Source organism: Bidens hawaiensis, unplaced genomic scaffold (genome assembly GCF_021521415.1).
Source record: "Bidens hawaiensis isolate Kalapana, Puna unplaced genomic scaffold, B.hawaiensis_p1.1 tig00043490_1, whole genome shotgun sequence".
In the NCBI taxonomy this organism is placed as follows: Eukaryota; Viridiplantae; Streptophyta; class Magnoliopsida; order Asterales; family Asteraceae; genus Bidens; species Bidens hawaiensis.
Window position 1 is genome coordinate 19599 of NW_027505835.1, and position 3891 is coordinate 23489.

General features: G+C 38.0%; 1 long non-coding RNA gene across 1 annotated transcript; it reads left to right on the top strand.

The window, feature by feature from the left end:
- The first annotated feature begins 340 nt into the window (after positions 1 to 340).
- On the top strand, positions 341 to 1111 carry LOC143615534 (uncharacterized). Its single transcript, XR_013150494.1, has 3 exons — positions 341 to 435; positions 516 to 929; positions 1015 to 1111. It is a non-coding gene; the product is annotated as an uncharacterized LOC143615534 (long non-coding RNA).
- Positions 1112 to 3891: the final 2780 nt, after the last annotated feature.

Here is a 3891-nt window from a genome sequence, read left to right on the forward strand (position 1 = left end):
TTTCCGCATTAACTGCTTAGATATCAAAAGAGTAGGCATTTCACATTTTGTTACTAAATTATATATTACTTTACACAACTTCTCTACATATGGCAGTTGCGAAGGACCGTGTAGGCGATCTTTCCATCCAACACTAAAGGCGGGAGCTCACGCCAATTGCAAATCTCTTGGCTTTCCAAATGAGGTATGGACCAATATGTCTATATGTCATATTGTTCTTATCATGTTCACTTTTCTTTTAAAAGGCAACTCAATATCAAGTATGAACCTATATGTAATGTAATATATTTGTATGTTCCATTCTTATACATAATCATCTTTGAATTTTGTATGCAGGCAATTACAACTTATGTTTGTGACAACTGTAAATACCAGAAACATCAGTGCTTTGGTTGTGGAAAGCTTGGCTCCTCTGACAAGTCTTCTTCTCCGGAGGTATAGTCAACCGTATAACAAATATATTTACACGTATGGTGTTTGTCAAATATATTTGACTAACAGAAATACCGTTTTAGGTCTTCCGTTGTCTTCATGCAACTTGCGGGAACTTTTATCACCCTGAATGCGCAGCAAATTTGATCTGCCCATATTATGAACCCTATGCTAGTCAACTTAAAGGTCAAATAGTTGCAGGGATACCATTCTCCTGTCCCATTCATAAGTGCCATCAGTGTGGACAACGAGAAGATAAAGATGTCCGTGAATTGCAGTTTGCAGTCTGCAGACGATGCCCAAAGTCGTATCATCGGAGATGCTTACCAGAGTAATAAAGAATATCCCTTTTAGCTTTATATATCTAACAAAGAACCTGATAGTAAATGGTTAATAATATTTCTCAGGACCATTGCTTTCAAGAATAGTGATGATGGGACTATCCTGCAAAGAGCATGGGATGATCTCTTGCCAAAACGCATCTTGATGTATTGCGGGTAAGTGCTATACTGTCATACTTCATACTTCATTATCTAATTAATATGCACATATCATATGAAGTATTAATTAATATACTGCCAGGAAGCACGAGATCATTCCAGATATCGGGACACCAAAAAGAGATCATATTCTCTTTCCTTCTGCTGATTAAGAACCTAATTTCTGTGTAATTTGTCAGGTATTGAACTATTAATTTCTTAATAAATGTCTGGTTACCTGCATATTGTTGTTGGTTTGGTTATTTAAGGCTTTAAGCATATCAGCACTATTGGTTTGAACACCAAAACTGTCTGGTTTCATAATCTTGTATAGGTGTTTGGATTCATGATGCAGGTCATATAAATCAGGATTGGTCAACTTTTTTTATCTGTCATGTTTGTTTTTGTATTGCAGTATACTTGTGTGATGTTGATTTGGGTTTTACAGATAGATTTTGAAGATCAAGATATAATCAGGGTGCTAAATTGTGGCCGTGTGTACCATGTAGAGTGCTTCAAAAAGTGCTAAATTGTGTATTAAATTTGCGGTTAGTGTTTTTCTTTTATGCATTTTGGTAGATTTGAATTGAGAATCATTCGGATGCTAGTGATTTTGTATATATTGTTAGTTCAGATGAAGCCGTTTGCTTGCCTTCCTTTATGCGGATTTACTTGTTCGTGGATTATTGTTGATTATAGTTGTAGAATGTTTTTTACTTTTGAGACTTCATATGGTGAGACATTTCAAGTCCGGTCCATATGTAATGACACACCAAGAGTCGCTAATTTTCTAATTTATGAGCGGTTGACTTAGGGAGGTTTGAGTGGTCTTCCTGATTCCCGGAAGCACACCTCCTCCCCGTTCGGTACTGATCACCATGGGTTGATGTTCTCGCCTCTCCCACTGCCATTCTTCCTGATTTACTTATGCTTCTCTTCCTTTTATTCTTTGTTTCATTTCCAAATTGGTGTAGTGACCCCGAACAGAGCTGTTTTTTTTTGTCTGGCCCGAGAGACACGAGGAGGTGTTTTCGACGGCCCCGAGAGCACCCTGAGACCACTCTCAGACCCTTACATTCTATATTTAGTAGAATAGACTTTGTGATTCAAAAGAGGATAGCGGCGCAGCTTGTTGCTCGCTTACCCATTATCTAGATATAGTTCGGTTTGTGTTATATATAAAAGGATCAATATTTTCTCTTAAAATTAACATTTATGCTTCATCATCTTATTTGTGTATAGATAATGAGACAGAGAAGCTTTGTCATAGTTAAATTTTGTATATATTGAAAGTTTCACTTCATTGTAATTTATTAAGTCAGTTTCAATTCTCTCTACAAAAATATAGTGATATATACTTAGGAGTTAGGACACGTTCAATACAAAACCAATTTTAAATTGATATTTGTGAGAACAATACACACTTATGTGTAGCGTTAACATGATAAGTAGGAGCGAAAAAACGGTTATACAATTACATTATCGTCTTTAATATCACGATTAAAAGTACTAGATACCATAGTTATAAAAAACGCAAAAAAGGCGCTCGCCTGGATGCTCAGGCGAGGCCCAGCGTAGCTAAACCGCCTAGCCATCAAGGCATTTAGTGATAGCAATATCACCGGTAATGGGTAGGAATTGAAATTGAATATATAACGGATAGATCAACGGCTCGTTTCGGATACAGATTCACCACCGAAACAAACAGTTGGGCTGCGATTTTTTAACCGAAGATACAGACACACCACTCCAGAAAAGAAACCGTGTCTAAGAGCACCACTCGAGATGCCAAAATCGAGCTAGCATAGACAAAATCAATCTTGCTCAAAATCCATTGAGACAAAATTAACACAATATTTTTAATCAAACATAAACTTCTGCCTTTTCATTCATGCATACGATTACATAAAGAAATAAAATAAACATGGGTGTCGATTATGGGGTACCCATTACTACAATTTAGGGAAAACTAAATAACTGCAAAGGAAAACAATTCAAAGAAAATAAACTAAAATAAAAAAAAAACAAATGCTGAAATAAATGACGTGGGCAACTATTATGCATGAAAATCGGATTGCCTTTCAGGTGGGGTGGGTTGTGACCCATGGACCCGACTAACGTGCACAAAAAAACCGGTTTCGGAACCGAACCGGTGGAACCGACCCGGAACCGGTTCCAGTTCCTACTCGATGGACCAAATACCCGGTTTGGGTATTTTTGTACCCGAATATCCTACCCGGTTCCCCTATTTGTATTTCCCAAGCGGTTCCTACCCGGTTCCTAATTGTACCCGGTCCGGTTCCTTCCCGAAAAAACCGGTTCCGACGGGTTTTTTTTTTAAAAGGTCAAACACAGGTCAAACTCCGTTGGAACCGGTTTTTGAGACACAAAAGATTATCGGGAGTCTATTATCCTACTAGTTGTTGGGTTTTGCAAGAATTGTACTACATGTCTTGCACTTTTAAAAACTTTGCGGAGAAGAACAAACTCTTCAAGAATATTGTTGCGGTGATGAAGGAAAAGTTCTTAAAATATTTTGAAAACATACCGCCGGTCTTTACTTGTGCCGTCGCATTAAACCCCTATTGGAATGTTCATGGAGTTGAGACAACGATTGAGGAAATATTCGACAACTTAGGTATGCACGAGATCGACCCGAAGTTGTCGACGGAAGCGAAGGAAAAGTTCAACAAAAACCTTCAAGACCTTTATGACCATTATTTTCAAATGTATGGTCCAAGCACGAGATCGTCTTTTGTGAAAAAAACAACTAGTAGGCCGTGCAATGACCCACTTATAAACTTGATGAATGCGGTTCGTGAATCGGCATCTAAGAGGCAAAGAGGAAGCACACCAACTAGCGAACTTGGTCGATATAGTGGAGCAAACTATGTTGAGGGCGCAACGGTCGACGAAATTCGCAATATTGATTTGTTGGCTTGGTAGAAAGGAAAACAAAACGAATTTCCTATTCTATTCG